Raw genomic sequence first — 18,863 nt, 5'->3', positions numbered from 1 at the left:
GGGTATGTCTACATAGCGCTACCTGCCCTGCACGTCTTGGAATCGTTTTAAGCACACTTTTTATTGTGTGCAGAGCCTTAGAGCAACCAGTATCAAACCACTGTGGAGCAGAAGTATTTGTTTTTAAGTTCGGTATTTGTAAAAGCTCAACAAACTTTTCAGCAATGCAACCAAAAGCTAACAGTAGCATTAGATCTGGAACATAAGGATCGAGACACATTGATATTTCTTCTGCACAAAGATTGCATAAAGAATAAAGACAGAGCTTGGATCCCACCTTCGCTCATCTTAATTGTCTACCTTGAGAGTGTATCTGGTGTATGACTGGGGCCCTCACGGGATCCCTAGATTGTATACAAGTTACCCTTAATATTAGAATAGAAGGGTTATGGTCACTGAAGCACTTGATGTGAAATACTAAATTTGGTGATCAGAGGATATAACGGTGCTGACAGAAAAATATAATAAATAGTGGTAGCACACCCCCTTCCAACAAGCTTGGGAGTCAATCAATCAATCAATCAAAGACATTTATAGAGCGCACTACCTACCCATAGGGTCTCGAGGCGCTTGGGGGGGGGGGGTGCCGCTACTGCTCGAACAGCCAGGTCTTGAGCTTCTTCCTGAAGGAGAGGTGGTCTTGGGTCAGGCGCAGGTCGGCCGGGAGGGAGTTCCAGGTCTTGGCGGCCAGGTAGGAGAAGGACCTTCCTCCTGTGGTGGCTCTGCGGATGCGTGGGACGGCAGATCGGAGGTGGCGTTTGGGAGCGTAGAAGTTGATGCGGTTGTTGAGGTAGCTCGGGCCTTGATCGTGGAGAGCTTTGTGTGCGTGGGTAAGGAGGCGGAAGGTGATTCTCTTGTTGACCGGGAGCCAGTGTAGGTCTCGTAGGTGTCCGGAGATGTGGTTGTGTCGTGGGATGTCGAGGATGAGTCTGGCTGAGGCGTTCTGGATGCGCTGGAGTCTCTTCTGGATCTTGGCTGTGGTTCCGGCGTAGAGTGCGTTGCCGTAGTCCAGTCGGCTGGTGACGAGGGCCTGGGTGACGGTCTTCCTGGTCTCTGTGGGGATCCACCAGAAGATCTTCCGCAGCATGCGCAGGATGTTGAAGCACGACGAGGAGACGGCGTTGACTTGCCTGGTCATGGAGAGGGAGGAGTCCAGGATGAAACCCAGGTTGCGTGCGTGGTCCGTTGGTTTGGGTGCGGTGCCCAGGGCGGGGGGCCACCAGGAGTCGTCCCAGGCGGAGGGCGAGGAGCCCAGGATGAGGACCTCCGTCTTATCTGAGTTCAGTTTCAGGCGGCTCGTCGTCATCCACTCGGCTACCTCTTTCATCCCTTCGTGCAGGTTGGCTCTGGCGGCGGCGGGGTCGTTGGTCAGGGAGAGGATCAGCTGGGTGTCGTCGGCGTAGGAGATTATGTTGAGGTTGTGTTGGCGTGCGATGGCAGTAGACATTGAAGAGAGTAGGGCTCAGCGAGGATCCTTGAGGGACGCCGCAGATGACTTCGGTGGCCTCTGACTTGTACGGTGGTAGGCGGACTCTTTGTGTTCTTCCGTCGAGGAAGAAGATGATCCATTCCAGTGCCTTCTCCTGGATTCCGACGTTGCTGAGGCGCTGCACTAGGGTGCGGTGGCAGACCGTGTCGAAAGCCGCGGAGAGGTCTAGGAGGAGGAGGGCCGCTGTTTCTCCGTTGTCCATCAGGATGTCGTCAGTGGCGGCGATGAGGGCGGTCTCGGTGCTGTGGTTGGCACGGAATCCGGACTGCGATGGGTCGAGGGATCCATTCGTCTCGAGGAAGGCGGCCAGCTGTTTGTTGACGGTCTTTTCGATGACTTTGGCTGGAAACGGGAGAAGAGAGATGGGGCGGTAATTCTTGAGTTCGGTGGGGTCTGCTGTAGGTTTCTTGAGTAGAGCGCTGAGTTCGGCGTGCTTCCAGCTCTCGGGGAAGGTTGCGGTGTCGAATGAGGTGTTGATGATGTCCCGCAGGTGGGGTGCGATGACAGCGTCGGCTTTGTTGAAGACGTGGAGAGGGCAGGGGTCGGTCGGAGATCCGGAGTGGACGGAGTTCATCATGTGGACGGTGTCTTCGGTGTTGACCGGGGTCCAGGCGCGGAGGGTGGTGGTGGGCGGCGTTGCTGCGGTCGTGGCGTGCGTTGGTTGGGTGCTGAAGCTGTTGTGTATGTCCGCGATCTTGTTTTGGAAGTAGGAGGCGAGGGAGTTGCAGAGGTCTTGCGATGGGGTGATGTCGTTGTTTCCCGCGTTGGGGTTGGAGAGCTCTTTCACGATGTTGAAGAGTTCCTTGCAGTTGTGTGCGTTGTCGTCCAGTCGGTTCTTGAAAGCCGTTTTCTTGGCGGTGCGGATCAGTTGGTGGTGTTTCCGGGTGGCGAGCTTGAGGGTGGTCCTGTTGTCCGGCGTGGGTTCCTTTCTCCAGGCTTTCTCAAGGGCTCGGCAGTTCTTCTTGGAGCTCTTGAGTTCATCGGTGAACCATGGGGCTCTCTTATTGCCGGGTCTGCTGGGCGGGATCCTCAGAGGGGCGAGTTTGTCTGCGCATTTGCTGATCCACTTCGAGAGGTTGTCGGCGGCCTGGCTGGGGTTCGCTGAGCTGGCCGGAGGGTGCTGGCTCACGGAAGCGGCGAGCTGGTCTGCTGTGATCTTGTTCCAGCTTCTTCGGGCAACCTGTTGCTGGTGGTGGTGGATCGTCGTTCTTCTGAAGGTGAAGTGGATGCATCTGTGGTCCGTCCAGTGGAGTTCTGTGGCGTGGCTGAAGGTGATGTCTTTGCTGGATGAGAAGATGGCGTCGAGTGTGTGTCCCGCGAGGTGGGTGGGGGTGGACACCAGCTGCTTGAGTCCAAGGTTGGCGAGGTTGTCGAGTAGGGTGCTGGTGTTGCAGTCGTTGTTGTTCTCCAGGTGGAAGTTGAAGTCCCCCAGGAGGATGTAGTCCGCGGAGGGGAGGGCATGCGTGCTGACGAAGTCGGCGATGTCCTCGCTGTATTGAGTGCGTGGTCCCGGAGGTCGGTAGATCAGGGTGCCTCTGAGGGTGTTCTTTGGGTCGGTGTGGATCTGGAAATGCAGGTGTTCGGCGGAGGGTGGGGTGTTGTCGGTGCTGGTCGTGATGCGGATGGTGTTCTTGTGGATGATGGCGATGCCTCCTCCCACCTGGTTGGCGTTGCGGTCCCTCCGGGTGATCTTGTAGCCTTCTGGGATGGCGATTGCGATGTCGGGCGCTGAGGAGGCGTTCATCCAGGTCTCCGTGATGAAGGCAACGTCAGGGCTGTGGCGTCTAGGAGGTTCCAGAGTTCGATGGCGTGTCTGTGGACGGAGCGGGTGTTGAGCAGGATGCACTTGAGGTGGTTGCTGCTGGTGTTCGGCTTGGCAGGTGCTGGTGACGGGCAGGTCCGGATGCAGGTGAACTTGCAGGTGTTGCAGCTGAAGGGTCCGTGGACGCGTCGTGGGGTGGCTCTGCAGCATCCCGGGAGTCGTTCGGTGTTGAGTGCGGTGAGGGTGGCGGCTGTGTACGTCAGGTGGGTCGCTCGGGGTCCTCGTGGGCCAGGGGTCCTGGCACTGGGCGCGGTCCAGGCGCGGACGGGTGTAGACAGGCTTACCTTTGGCGCGCCTTCGGCGCACAATCGGCGCGCCCGCTGCGCGTGACCGCTGCGCGTTCGCACGGTCGCCATATAAGGCGAAGTGCGCGGGTGGGCGGAGCAGCTGGGGGGCGGGAGCGGGGAGGGTACAGAAGGGAAAAAGGGGCGGGGTTAGCGGCGGTGGCGGGAAGCGGGGAGGGAGAGCGGAGGGCGGCGAGACAGCGGGCAAACAGGAAGGAAAACCACAATTACGGGCACAGAATCAAAAAATACAGGCACAAAGGGAGGAAAAGACAAAACAATGAAAAAAAAAACAGTCAAGAGAAACCGGCAGGCGCTCACGGACCACGCCGCTCGAAGGAGGGGGCGTGGTCAGCGGCAGCGAGGCAGGCAGCGAGGCAGTCGAGGCAAGGGGGCACACGCAGCAGCTGGTGGCCGTGCGGCGCGGGGGTGTCCTACAGTTCCACACCATGAGTATTTATCATCATATCTAAGGTGAAAAAAAGATTACAATTATTAAACAGAGAGATTAATACTGCCCCTTTACTTGTATGCTCCAAATGTAACCCAGCTGAAACCAAACAGTTTTGGTGGGTATTAGAATGATCAGTAAACATTTCGCACAAATGTATAATAAAATGTCCCACAATTATAAATGTACCTTCCCCCTCAGGCAGTTAACAATTGAATGTACATACAATGTCAGGCTGTCATTGCAGGAAGTGTACAGGAACCATGTTTTCACATTCTAAAGGCTGAGCAAATAAAAAGCAATAGATCGGGAAAGTGTGATTTTAATATCCCCTGTGTGTAATTCAATAACTTAACCCTTTATCTCCAATGACATAACAATAATCATACAACATTTAGCCCTACCATCAGGTATTACAGAAATAAAAACTATTAGATGACCCTCCAGAAAGAAAATGTTTGTGGTCTCCCATGTTTCTTGAAAGCATATCAAGTCGGAACCTTTGTTATATCTTAACCAGTTAACATCCCTAAATTTAGCGAAATGCCCAGCAACATTACAACTTATCTTACGTAGGTAATCACTGAATGCTTTAGTGAAGTCCCATTGAGAATATACACTGTGACTCTCTACTCTAGCAAGGCTATATGTGGTACAATTACCACCGCTGGGGATTTAGAACTTTCAGGTTTTGGGAAAGGCTGTGGAAGAACTGATACCTCTTCAGGGCCATCAAGTCAGTTGCAAGAATCCAACTGACTCAAGGGGTGAAAAAGAGTTTTTGGTCACAACTAAGCAGGGGAAGGATGGCTTACAGATTTGAGTCACCTTGTATGGACCAACCAAAGTCCAAGGCATGAAACAGACCATTCTGGGTTTATAAAATAAATTCAAAGGAAAACCTGAAAGCTAGAGAGTGAGAGAGGTCTGTGGGAGTTAGCTACAGCAATTACCTGTGCTGCCACATTAGGACCATTTAAGTTAATAACTATAGGAGTCTCCCCTTATTTACTTTATGCCCACCTATCTAACCCATCTGACCATATTAATAGTCATTACAACAGTTGTATTCAAAATGTCGGTTAAACTTTAACAAAGATATACACATTTCTTTCAAACATTTTGTCATCAGTGTTCCATTGACTTGTGAGGTGGCGTCATGCACAGGTCAGGGGAGGAGACAGTGCCTGAGATTATTCCTAACTGCATCTGTATCTCAATATAGATACTACTTTGTGTAAATGGACAGTAATAAAACAAAAATAATTTTGAAAGCATTTTCCATTCAAATATAATTTTTAAAAACATTTTCAGACAATATTTCTTCTGAACTGAAAGGTAGGGTGTCCATTTGGCATCCGCAGAAGATTGCAGCGAAAGTAAGTTACCTTATAAGTACGATTTTTAAAATATTAACAACAGTGAAGGTGCTGGACAGTGTCTGAGGGGCAAATTTACTATTCCTACCTCCCCATGTGCCACCTCAGGGAAGGTAATGGGCAGTGGCTGGGGTTGGGACAAATTTATTATTCCTACCTCCATCAAGTGCAAACTCTGGGAAGGCACTGGATAGTGGATGGGAATAGGCTTGCTCTTCATAACTCTCCCAAGTTCTAACATATTATTCCTAACTCCATGGAGGTGCTTGACTGTGACTTGGGGAAAAATGTACTTTCGCTAACTCCTCTGAATGCCAATTCAGGGAAGGTACTAGAGTGGTACGGGTGGAGGTGGGCACTACTTAGATGGGCAAACTATGAATGCTTCGCCCTCTTTAGAGAAGCAAGAAAGGGCCAGGATTCCATAGACTCTTCTAGAGCATGAGAAGGTTAATAGAAGCGCTACAAGCGAATGACCATGCCTCAGATAATTATTCCTCTCGGTGAGACTAAAGAACTGTGGCACCAGGATCAGTCTACCACACTACTACTCAGGAATGATGACCTAGTGGCCATGCAGCTCCATCTCAATGACTATTTATTTTCCCCTTGGTACAGCATAGGTGATTAATAGGAAAACATGCCACTACTGGGACACAGTAGAGGCCCAATCACCAACATATTACACAGACATGCAATACCAGATAGCACCGGACTGGGAGTGGAGAGGAGCGGAGGCTGAGAATAATGGATTGCAGAGTTGTTCGTTTATTAAAAGACACAAGGGAAATAACAATTGATAAATCACCCAGAAACTGCAAGAAGTATAGATTGCACTGCCCTTATCTGAATGTATTATACTTGGGTTTTAACTTTTTTTCCTTGTCAAAACGCTACTATTAAAATGGCAATAACATGTTTTTTTTAAAAAGGTGCTGGCTAGAGGCTAGGGGCAAATTTACTCTTCCTACCTCTCTAAAATGCCAATTCGGGTAAGGTCTGTACAGTGGCTGAAGGGCTGATTTACTGTTCCTAACACTGCCAAGTGTCAACTCAGGGACAGACTGAACATAAGCAGGGTGTCAGATTTACTAATCCTAACTCTGCCAAGTGCCAGCTCAGGGAAGTTGGTGGACAGTGGCTCTGTGGGCAAAATAACTATTCCTACCTCTGCCAGGTGTTAACTCGGGGAAGGTGCTGGAGAGCTCCTGCATCCATAGTTTCTGTACGACTGGTAACTACCCAGTGCCAGCGTTCTTCTACCTCAGCACTCAATCAATCATCAACCCTGTCCTGAAGAGGATCCCAAATCACTGAGGATCGAAACGCCGTCGACAATCGCAGCCCAATTCTTTGGCACATTACCTCTAGGCTCATAACTGTGTTCTACTTAAAACATTGAAATAATGTGAATTTATTTTGGAGCCTTCACTGAATATTTCTTGGCACTTTGTGCCGACCACGCTGTTCACCACGTTCACTTGCGTCATCACTTTCACCTTGTTATCACCTTGTCACCAAGTGCCATTTGGGTTGTCTCATGAATGCTTTCATGTACAGTGCTGCTTTTTAACTGTATCCCCAATTTGAAACAAAAACGGTGATTAATAAGCCTTTCACAAATGAATTGAGACTCCTTGTTGCCCTTTGCCTGTAATGCTTGATGCATGCACTTTTGAAATTTCCTTATTTATTGATACCTATTGGGACATTGTACCTTATATAGAGCGGCTTAAAGGCAGATTTACTATTCCTAACTCCACCAAATTCCACTTGAAGAAGGTGCTGGACAGTGGCTGGAGGGCAGATTTCCTATTCCAAACTTTAAGTGTCAAATCAGGGAAAGTGTTGGAAAGTGTAAGGGTGGGTTCATTTACTCAAAAATGTAAAACATTCACTTTATTCAACAGAATTACAATGAAAAAATGTAAACAAAATGATATTCGACTACATCAAAAAAACTTACATTACAAGCTATTCAACCAAACAAAAACACTCCCAATTGCAGTATACGCAGAACAGGACTGAGGGCGTGTGCCTTCGAAGAGCGTTCAAGTATGGAGGCAGCTCACATTTGTGGCGCAGTAGTGAAGGACTGAGTCTGAGACGCATGGAGCATAGGGCGCCTGGACACTGAACCCAATTCAGGCCGGCAGGCGGAGTTGGCCCGTTGTTTGAAGAAATTATTCCAGCCTCAATTCAATCGGTATTGTTCGAGTCGATCGCTCTCTCCAAACGACATGTAGTCTGTAGGTTCACAAGTCAGCGGCACAGTGGTCTTGGAGCCTGTAGGGAAGCCTGGATCAGAAGGCAGTGATGGTAGGAGACAGGTAGATCAAAATAATGTAGACTATATAATTACACATAGCAATATAACAGGAGTAAAATCAGGTCAGTGCAATTATAACAGGAGACATTAAAAAGAAACAGTTATTTAAAGTGGAGGACGCTGAGTGTGAAGGCGAATATGAACCTCAGAAAATAATTACAAAAAACACCTGGAATACTTGTATCACCTTTATTAAGTCAGGTACCTAGTCCCTTACCTAGCTTTTTACCTATTGAGGACAGGGAAACGTCTAACAAGTAAAGCAGCACAATGAAATGTGGATAAAGTGGCATCAAGCAATTTGGAAAGAGTGGGGGAAGGCCAAGACCTAGAAAGAGTTTCAGATAGAGGTACAGGCCAGAACAGGTATCAGCTGAGGAACCGAAAAACCCCTAGGAGGCAACCATCTAGTATAAGTCGAGAAGAGGACACGGTGACCTGCACTGTAGAAGCGGTAAGGGTTCTAGGGGATTTAGTATCGAAACAACGTAGAAAGGAAAAGTGAGTGGGAGAACTCTCTGAGAAGGAAGCAGGAAAGCAAAAAAGGAGTGCTACCGATAAAAAGCTTAAAAATTACCCTGTCTCTAAGAACTTTTTTCAAAGTGGTACCGAAAACCTTGGTTTTAAAAAACCCAGCACAACCTGATACAGTGTATAGTCAGGGTGGCAATAGATAGGAAGCCCAAATAGATATCAGATTCTGGCCAATCTCCCAGAGGAGGCAGTGTTGGTGCCCAGCTCATTACGGCTTGGAGAAAAAATATATCCCCCACTTAAGGATATGGAGCTTAGCGGTCCACCCTCTGATGAGACCCGGCAAAAAGGTGGGAGGTGAATTAGCAGGAGCAACAAAGGAAGTTTTTATATCATGCACGGATGGGCGACGGAAGACAAATCAGTCTCAGTGTACTTCACTCCAACCGCATTCTCAGTCTCAATCTGAACCACAATCAGAATCGCAGTCTCAGCCTCAGTCTCAATCGATTGCTGATTTAATTAAGGTGTTAACAACGGAAGTGAGGAATAGGTTCGAAGTTTCTGAAGAAATTCAGAAAGAGATCAGATCAGTGTGTGATAGACTAGAGAGAAAATGGATGATCTTGCCCCCAGAAATACTCAGCTGGAATCTTCGGTTAAAGAACGTACACTCCAAACTGAGGTCAACACTAAAGAGATAAAAATATTAAAGTGGAATGAGACAATCTGGAAAGATAAAAGGGAATCATTAAAAAATAATATGAGAAGAAGTAATCTTCGGATTCTAAAAATTCCAGAAGGTTCAGAGGGAGAAGACCTTAAAGCTTTTGTTGAAAGGCTTATAAAATCAAGTATGCAAATTGAGCATACAGTGAATGAATTGTTGGAAGATATTCAGAGAGTCCATAGCGACCCTTTTGAGGCATCCCCGGGAATAACCAAACCTATGAAAATCCTTGTCAACTTTAAAAGGTATAGAATCAAGGAAGAAATATTAGTAAAAGCCTTAAAACAGAAAAGCTTACCAATGGACGGAATGACTTTTGAGATTAGATCTGACATATCCAAAATAACAGTGAATAAGCAGTGGGAATTTGGCAATATGATTGAGCCTTATAAAAAAATAGGGCAACCGCTCAGTTGAGATTTCCGCCAGTCTTCGGGTGATGCAGAACAACAAGTTGTACAATTTAAGAAGAGTAGAGGATGCAGCGTAATTTCTGAAGTCACTAGAGCCGAGGGGGAGTTAGGGTCTTCCCCTTAGAGATAATGGATACTGGATACTTAACAGTAAGCTGCAGAGCAGCATTGTGCTTCCCCCCCTTTTTCATCAGCCTGGTATGATATGTTTGAAAATATCATAAAGAATATTATTATTTTTTTCCCTTATCTCCTTCTGGTTTATGAATACGTTTATTTGTTCTGAATCCTCAAATAAGGGGGTCTCCTAAGGCTTTAGGCCAATTTAAAGCCTGAGGAATGATTTATAAGGGTGGGGGAAGGGAGGGAGGTTTTCATACATGGGTGAGGGAGCAGTGGGCAAAAAAGAAAAATTAGTCCTCATTGGAAAACATACTCTTAAGCCTCCCAAAAAAAATAATGTCCAATATAAGATGATAGCCGACCAGATGAAGCAGGTAGAACTAATCTCATGGAATGTTAATGGGCTTAGAATAAAGTACAGAAGGGAGAAGCTGCTGCAATATTTGAAGGATGCCCCGGCCCAGATCATAATCTTACAAGAGACCCATTTAAATGGGGATGAGATGAAAGAAGTTTTTAAATCCAGGAAATGGTTTCAAAAAGCAGTATTTACTAATCAGCAGCTTACCATCAGAGGGATAGCGATTCTAGTTAAAATGAATCCCCAGATAGTGATAGAGCGGAGTAAAGTAGATAAGGCAGGTAGATGGACAATAGCCAAGGTTAGATGTTATGATCAGGGATATACAGTTGTGGGCTATTATGGCCCAAATTGAGATGACCCTATCCCTTTTTAAAAAAAAATATTTTTATTGGGATTTTCAGGTGCATTATAAAAAGACATAGCTATTCATTAAGCCAAAACACAGAAGACAGGGCTTATGCCCAGCATTTGAGACATACAAAATACATACACATTGAAGGTAAATACACTTATATACATAGGAAAGATGCACAATTTATAATAATAGCCTTGGTGATAAAAAGATTTAAAACCCTCCTGGCTAGAAATGCGGATTTAAGCATGGCATACTGTGCCCTCAGATCACAGTCTTGCCTCCCATCAGGGTAGGGTATAGATCAATCTTATGACCTAGCAGCCCCTCCCAAAATGTTTCTATCTCTGTTACTAACTGAAGCTAACAGACTACAATAGAAAAACATATGCAATAGATCTGCTTGTCCAGCATTGCATCTGGGGCACCTATCGTCCTCCCTAACCCCCCAAGCAAATAACTTTGCTGGCGTATGGTAGAGATTAAACACCGTTTTGTAATGCTGGGCCCGCAGATTTAAAAACCGAAATATCCGACATCGATATTTTGGTCATGATAATTTTGTATCTGGATATTTTTGGTGTTGGTATTTTGTCAGTGCATCCATTAATACATCAGGTTCTTTGATGACATGAGAAACTGTTGTACCAAACAGGCCAATGGTGCTTATTGTGTCAGGTGTGATGCTCCTTCACTGTTGTATATGATGTACTGGTAACCCTATTACATGTGACATAGCATACTAGCCACTTATGATACAGTAGATGGAGTAAATGTCCTATTGGTAAGTTAGTATTCTACACAAACAAAAGTTAACATGTGATCCAAAAAGAAAAGTGACATCAGAATCATATATGTTAATCGTGATAGATTGGCATGATGTCTTACTCGTTTACAAATGCATGTGTTAGCCAGTCTGTTTTTGTAATTTGTTTTGTAAAGTGCATAATAAAAGAAGAGCATCACAGCACTATAACCCGTAAGAGCAAAAGGAAGAGACAAACAGAGGCAACTATGATTGCGAGAAATGCGGAGTAAGAGTTAATACTTACAATATGTGCAGCCCCCATAGAAAAGGCACGCTCATCCCATCTTGCCTACCTAAAATGGGGAACAATCGCTTTCCTCTGCCCAGCAGATCTAAACTTTCTTTTTAGATAGCAGTTGAATAAGGTTCTTAAATATTAACAACCCTGCTGACAACCTTATAACCAAGGCTCAGGGCTTTCAAAATCAGCTGTTTCCTCACTGAGAGCCTGTGCAGGGTGCACAATCGCTCACCAACCGAGAGATATTTGGAAATGTCCAACATCAGCCACGAAGCAGCATTTTCGATAACCTGAAGTTTATTATGTGAGTAATGCTTGGCGTTCAAATATAGAGTGTTACAATAGTCAAGGCAAGATGTTACACGTGCAACGAGCACTGACACTCCTAACTCCTCTGGAAAGAAAGGAAAGATCTTATTAAAGCTCTTGATGATCCAGAAACAGGAACTCATCATCCTGTTGACCTGTTGACCTGAGATTTAAAAGCCAGGGACTTATCAATGATCAACTCCAGATTTTTAGCAGAGGTCCCTGGAGCAGGTAGCGGACGGCTTGTCCCCGGCCACCAAAGGTCAATTCAAACTACTCCTGTCCAGTCACCGGATATAGAGATGATGATTTGGGTATCTTCCACATAGGACAATAAATACCTGAAAACTAAAGGAGCGTACAAGGTTTGCCAAAGGGGCCACATATAGATTAAATAAGGTGGGACTGACGGAGAACCCTTGCAGGACAATACAGAGGTTCTGGAAAGGTAGAGCTCTGAAGTCCCTGCAGCTCACAGTTAGGGTTCTATTCAAAATAGAGGATTCTGATAGATCTAAGGCAGAAACCCTCAGCCCACCCTGATGCAGTGGTTGCACCAACCACAGTGGAGCTATGGTGTTGAAGGCTGCACATAAGTTTAGCATAGCTAGAATGGCCACACCTCACTGATCCACTTGGTGGCAAATGGAATCTGCTGCTGAGATCAGTGCCAAATCAGTACTTTTTGTTGCTCCTAAAGCTGTTCTGTGAGTAGTCCAAAAGCTCACGAGCCACAAAAACTGATCTAATTCCGTATTTATGTGCTTCTCAAGGATTTGGGCTGATGTGAGCAATAGGGAGATAGGTCAAAGATTTTTCAAAGTCCCGGATCCCCATGAGGTTACCTTTTAAGGGGAATGATAATCCCGTCTTTCCAGAACTGGCAGTACACTCCGGACTCCAGAACTAGACAGTACACTTTCTCAAAGAAAGCAGCAATTAAAACCAGTTTGAGTTGCAGCACCATGGGTGGGCAAGGTTTATCTGGGAAACCTGATACAATTTGTCCTAGAAGTGTTTTAATTTTAGCTACCATTAAGCTAGAGAAGGAAGACAATTCACCATTAGTGGGGGTCCGCCCAAAGGAATCATCTTCCTTAGATATAAGAGCTGTGCTGTCTTTAGAAACTTGGAATTTAGAGAACAGCTTCAAGATCTTATCCTTAAAAAATGAGGCCACCCAAATGCTGAAATCTAGAGAATTCTCAAACCCCTGTTAACCTGGCACCAATGTAAGATCTCTTACCACCTTAAAAAACTAATTAGAGACATTAATCACCAATCTTATTTTAAGAAAAAAGTGTGAATATTTTGCCTCTTTAGTGACACTTTCACATTTTTGAATTGCCTAATAACAAATAATTGTGATAGGCATACAATGTTTGATGAGACACACAGGAATGTGCACACATTGGTGACAGAGTAACACATACACAAAATAATTTTTCTTTTTTCTTTTGTTAATTCATGACTCATTGGTTAAATGTTGAAATGCCCCAAGGTGTAATATGTTGCAAATTGTGATTTACATTTTGAATATTTGAAGTAATTATTATATATTAATCATTGTAAGTAATGATTACTGTGATGTTCTACAACTTTTTGACTTTGCTCCGTACTGAAGTGTATTAGAAATGTTTTAAGGGCTATGTATTTACTTATGCTGTAGAATTCATTTGTTAATTCAAGCAAAAATAGGTTTCTGACTGTCTTCAACATTATAGGTATCTATATAATATGTGGTAAATTATAAGCTTCTTAATTAAAGAATTAATTTATAATATTTGACAATTGATATATACTTTAGTGACTTCTTGAAGTAAGTGTTGTTATTGTGGAATGCCCAAACAAAGCTAACCGTATTTCAGTTTATGAGTTTATGCTAATAATGGTTCATCATTGCAGTATATGTTGGGACACATTTATTTATAATTTACTTATTGAGAATGAAAAGTATGCAGATATTTTGGGCTACTGAACATATTGTACAAAGGTATTTTAGGTGTAGATCCTTTTTTGTGACATCAGTTCACTATTCTAAACAACAAAGGCCAACCACTCAGAGGTGTGAAACAGTTCCTGGAGAGATATAATAAAACATGATAGTGGAGCTATCATGGGGAATGATATAACTGTGACAAAGGGCCTTATTATGAGCAAGGCAATCCAGGGGACCGCCGTACTCTCAGTGGTGTTCCGACCGCCACCACCCTGGTAGTCCAACCTCAGTATTATAATGGCAGCAGTGGGACCGGGAGCAGCCTGACAGAAGACCACCGCCAGCATCCTGGATCCCAATGAGGAGGCAGTGGCGAAGGCAGTGGTCTGCAGCAGCAGTGCTGATCTTAGCACCACCATGTAGATTATAACCTGCCTTTCCTCCAAGCATTTCATTGTGGTAACCCCGCCATCAAATACTTGTTAGAAAGGGAGGTAAAGGGGCACAGGACAGTGCCCTGGCCATATCTCTCCATGGTCGTGCTTGGGGGGGGGCACATGATGTGCCCCTCCCAAAAGTTGCCAGTTGTGACTGCACTGTGAAGCATGCACAGCATGGTGCATACCACACCGGGCACTGATGACCTGGAAGTGCTGTCTCGGCAGCACTATGCTTGTAAGGCTTACCCGTGGGCCAAACATACTGCTGCAGGGACACCAGCACTGACTCACTGACAGCCCAAAATTACACTTGTAATTCGGCAGGTGAGAGACCGCGGACAAGTTGGTCTTACTGGGACCAACACGCTCGTAATTGGGTAAAAAAAAATCTGAAAATGTTGCCTAAATGTATGAACTTATGCAAATGCAGAATCAAAATTTGAGAGCCCTGATGTAGGTGAAATTTGAAAACTTGGAAACTGCTTTTTTGGAAGGTGGATTATAAGTAGGGGTAAGTAGGCACCTACCACTAGCTATAAGGCCACCAACACAACATAAGGCCCAGACAATGTCTCAATAAATTATTCCCTTGCTCAACCCTTGGTAGCTGGCTGTGAACAGGCAGGCTTAACTTAGGAGACAGGTGTGTAAAGCATTTCAAAACACAATACATTACATAAGTAAGACACAACACACAATACGAATCCATTAACATGAATATAATGACACCAAAACAAACAATTCCAATGTTGTGAACAAGAGATATGAATTTTGAAAGAACATATCCTTTATGCTGCCTAAAAACCAAAAGTGTCACCTTGGGATATCTGGTCGTGCCTGACCAGGACAAAGTCAAAGTTTAAGGTCGACAACAATGGAGCGCTGGTCTGATGCACTGAAAGGTAAGGCCTGGTCAAGTTTTTACACTCCACTGTTTTTCTGGAGCTTTTTCTCTCATCGTTGAGTGGGGCATTTCGCCAGCCTGGTATTCGGATAGACGAAGGCTAGGATTTGAGCGAGGTCTCAGTGAAGTGCTGGAACTCTTGAGCTCTGTAGATTTCAGTGGGATGAATCTGAAATCCAGGCCAAGTCACTGTTCCGCATTGACGGCTTGACTCTTGTCGACAGGTTGGTCCACTTTATGGAGCTTTTTCACAAAAGTGTTCAGAAGTTCTGGAAACTGCAGGAGTTGCTTCTTGAAGTTCCTTTGAGGGAGTTCAAAGTGTCCACATACAAAATCCAAGGTTCCAAAGTATCTGAGTTGCTTTCAGAAGTTGTGACTACAGTTCCCGCAATGAACCTGGCCAATCCTTTAAAGTCCAGCCAAAGGTGGTCGGCTGGGTTCTTCTTGCTTGAGGTGATGCTGATGGAGCACTTTTAACCTGTTGCTTACTGGAAGTCCACTCCTTCTCTTTTTGAAGCAAGGCAACATCTTTAAGGGTATAGTTCCTTATTGTGCAGCAGATGCAGTCTTTCAGAGTGTATTCCTCTTGATGCAGGCCAGAGTTCCAGCAGGCCAATCCATATTCCTCTTTCAGTTTCAGGCAGGGGATCTATTGTAGCTCTTTTGTACCTGTTGCTTTCAGGGAGTACTCTCCTTAATCCTTTTGATGCCAGCCAAAGTCCTCCTTGGGGAACCCCAAGTTAGGCAGCAGATGCAGTGCTTTTGAGTGCAGTTCTCTTGTGTGCAGACCAGGGGTTCAGCAGGGTAGTCCCTCTTCTTTTGAATATTTCAGGCAGGCATCTGTGTTCATATTCAGCTCTCCCATATTAATCAGATGTTCTGGGGTGACAAGTAGGGGGACACCCCTGACCAATGGGGTACAGAGTACCACCCAAAATGCATAACTGCTTCCTCTAAAGTTTGGCATATTCTTATTCCACAAAGCTGTGTACTCTAAAATTCAAGATGGAGAAACTTTCTTCTTGGGATTAAGATCTTGCTAAGGCAACCTACTGGTGTGGCTCATTTCCCTTAACACACCCTCTCCAAGCCTTCTGCAAAGTTCATTCCAGGTGCTTCCATATGGCTGAGAGTACAGGGTGAGGGGGTGGTTGTGGCTTGAATCCTTGCTGACCTGATCTCTTTGAAGACAATTCTGTTTATATAAACAAAGAGATTCTATCAAGAAAAAAGTGCAAGTGTTTATTTTTAAGGGTGTTTTTTATTTTTAAAGAGAGATTGGCTCTTCATCTAGACTGTAAGATGAAGGCACTATGTGCTTTTAAAATACCCCTCACACACTAAGAATCCCTTAGTGTCATGCTTCATCATGGGGGTCTTCCCGTCCCTCTACGGGGCGGGGCGTGCTACGACCTACGAGCTACGCGGGAGCACTATGATTTTGTGGTGAAAGACTATGTGTGTGTGCAGTGACAGTGAAGGTGATGGGGTGTAGGGACCTAAGGAAGTGATTAAAAAGGGTTAAAAAAAATTCCCTGGCTAGTGGAAAAAATAATTTTATTCGCTTCCCTAGCTGGAAATATTAAAAAGGGGTTGTGGGGTAGGGCTATTTAGCAACTACCGGGTCGACATGTTTCACAGACAGTCCCCTACTGTCTGATCATCAGGACCAGTGGTGGTCCCTACTTGGAGGTACTCAGTTCTAAGTGTTATAGCCTAGAGTCCTACAAACTGATAGCAAAAATCGGCTAACAGTTTGGGCTTCGGGGCTTGAGTTGGCCCAATTTGAAGCGTAAAGAGAAAAAAGACACGGTGGTCTCTGTAAGAGAAGGAAGAAAAAAACATTCATAGCACATGGTTAGATTCGAAATTGTCATTGAATTTTAGAACACATTCATGCCTGGCAAGAAAGTTTTTACCAAAAGTACTCCTGATTGCAGAGCTTAGTTTTTCGGTAAGACAAACATACATAAAGTCTCAACACACATATAACAGTGACTCACAGAGAAGGACTGACACCCATTACTACCAATGTCTTTGTTCTTTTGAATGACAGAAGTTTGTGCGATCGGTTTACTCGTTTTCTGAGTTGCGAAAGCAAATGATAGGGAAGACACAGAGATATATATAGATGGTATACATACTTTCTCGGGTCAGAAAACGTGCCTCATGAGCCGGCAGAAACGAGGGTTTTTCGATGCGGTCAACTAAAAAAGGGGCGATAGACAGAGCCGCATACTCTCGTTAATTGCTCAGTTCGTAGGGAGTTCGTTTTACCTTTTCGTTTTTCAAGGTATGTCAACCTCGGCTGTTAGTTCGTAGTTGATTTGCCATCTTTTGGGAAAATGTTTAAATCTAGGAAGACCAGATTGCTTTTTGAGATTGTGCTTGTAAATGGACCACTCTCTGATACATCTCCAATGTTCCAACAAACCTTATCCATACATCCTAGCCAATGTCTTTTACCAACGCTTGGCCCAGACAACACCACTTCCGGTCCGACCGGGAAGTGTTCCAAAAATAAGCGGCCATTTTGAGTTAGCCTACTAGTAGCTGGAAATAATACAGACACTGATGACAGTGCATTACCGGTATATGTATAAATAGATGAAGGCGAGGTGAAGCTGATGTTCTCCTCGGAGCGGCACGGGGGTAGGAATAAGGCACTGTCGAGCAGAGGTTACGTAAGTAAAATCAACTACGAACTAACAGCCGAGGTTGACATACCTTGAAAAACGAAAAGGTAAATAGAACTCCCTACGAACTGAGCAATTAACGAGAGTATGCGGCTCTGTCTATCGCCCCTTTTTTAGTTGACCGCATCGAAAAACCCTCGTTTCTGCCGGCTCATGAGGCACATTTTCTGACCCGAGAAAGTGTGTATACCATCTATATATATCTCTTTGTCTTCCCTATAATTTGCTTTCGCAACTCAGAAAACGAGTAAACCGATCGCACAAACTTCTGTCATTCAAAAGAACAAAGACATTGGTAGTAATGGGTGTCAGTCCTTCTCTGTGAGTCACTGTTATATGTGTGTTGAGACTTTATGTATGTTTGTCTTACCGAAAAACTAAGCTCTGCAATCAGGAGTACTTTTGGTAAAAACTTTCTTGCCAGGCATGAATGTGTTCTAAAATTCAATGACAATTTCGAATCTAACCATGTGCTATGAATGTTTTTTTCTTCCTTCTCTTACAGAGACCACCGTGTCTTTTTTCTCTTTATGCTTCAAATTGGGCCAACTCAAGCCCCGAAGCCCAAACTGTTAGCCGATCTTTGCTATCAGTTTGTAGGACTCTAGGCTATAACACTTAGAACTGAGTACCTCCAAGTAGGGACCACCACTGGTCCTGATGATCAGACAGTAGGGGACTGTCTGTGAAACATGTCGACCCGGTAGTTGCTAAATAGCCCTACCCCACAACCCCTTTTTAATATTCCCAGCTAGGGAAGCAAATAAAATTATTTTTTCCACTAGCCAGGGAATTTTTTTAACCCTTTTTAATCACTTCCTTAGGTCCCTACACCCCATCACCTTCACTGTCACTGCACACACACATAGTCTTTCACCACAAAATCATAGTGCTCCCGCGTAGCTCGTAGGTCGTAGCACGCCCCGCCCCGTAGAGGGACGGGAAGACCCCCATGATGAAGCATGACACTAAGGGATTCTTAGTGTGTGAGGGGTATTTTAAAAGCACATAGTGCCTTCATCTTACAGTCTAGATGAAGAGCCAATCTCTCTTTAAAAATAAAAAACACCCTTAAAAATAAACACTTGCACTTTTTTCTTGATAGAATCTCTTTGTTTATATAAGTCTTCCAGGAGGGTGATTCTATCGCTTCCTCTACACTTCCTCCCATGATTAACAGACAATTCTGTTTACCCAGTCCCCTTCCTAGCCTGTTATCTGTAGCTACAGATCTCCACTCAACAGATATCCCTTGTCTCTATGCAGGCCATTTATAACCTCATCAGAGCAATTTGGAAAAGTCTGTCAAGGTATGG

This window comes from Lissotriton vulgaris, chromosome 5 (genome assembly GCF_964263255.1).
Source record: "Lissotriton vulgaris chromosome 5, aLisVul1.2, whole genome shotgun sequence".
NCBI lineage: Eukaryota > Metazoa > Chordata > Amphibia > Caudata > Salamandridae > Lissotriton > Lissotriton vulgaris.
The sequence above is the reverse complement of the archived record's forward strand: the minus strand, read 5'-3'. Positions refer to the sequence as shown.